Source organism: Colobus angolensis, unplaced genomic scaffold (assembly GCF_000951035.1).
Source record: "Colobus angolensis palliatus isolate OR3802 unplaced genomic scaffold, Cang.pa_1.0 Scaffold349, whole genome shotgun sequence".
Taxonomy (NCBI): Eukaryota; Metazoa; Chordata; class Mammalia; order Primates; family Cercopithecidae; genus Colobus; species Colobus angolensis.
The window spans coordinates 1,121,361-1,121,973 of record NW_012116810.1 but is presented as its reverse complement, the minus strand read 5'-3'; positions in this window follow the sequence as shown (position 1 = coordinate 1,121,973).

Below are 613 nucleotides of genomic sequence, written 5' to 3'. Positions count from 1 at the left end.
TTTTTGGTTCATTAACCTCAAAAAAAAAAAAAAAAAAAAGGCTGATTGTCTGAAGGTAGTGAGTTATCTCAATTGATTGTTCATGATCAGTTACAGATGGAACTCCTTATTCTACTCTTTTCCCTGTGGTCACTACTGCACTTGACTAGTATATACACATATATTTTAAAAAGTGGCCGTGGGCATAATTACATTTTAAATGGAAGATCCCACAGAGAAAATGATCTCCAATGTGAAAGGAACCAGAATTATTGTTGTTGTTCTTCATTATTCAACTTGAAGAAACCAGAATTTTGTAGTGAAAAAACAAAAGAAGGCTGGGTGAGGTGGCTCACACCTGTAATGCCAGCACTTTGGGAGGCTGAGGCGGGTGAATCACCTGAGGTCAGGAGTTTGAGACCAGCCTGACCAACGTAACTGGTCTGTACTAAAAATACAAAATTAGCCGGGCGTGATGGCGCATGCCTGTAATCCCAGCTACTTGGGAGGCTGAGTCAGGAGAATTGCTTGAATCCGGGAGGCGGAGGTTGTGGTGAGACCAGATCGCGCCATTGCACTGCAGCCTGGGTAACAAGAGCGAAATTCCATGTGAAAAAAAGAAGGAAAAAAGAAG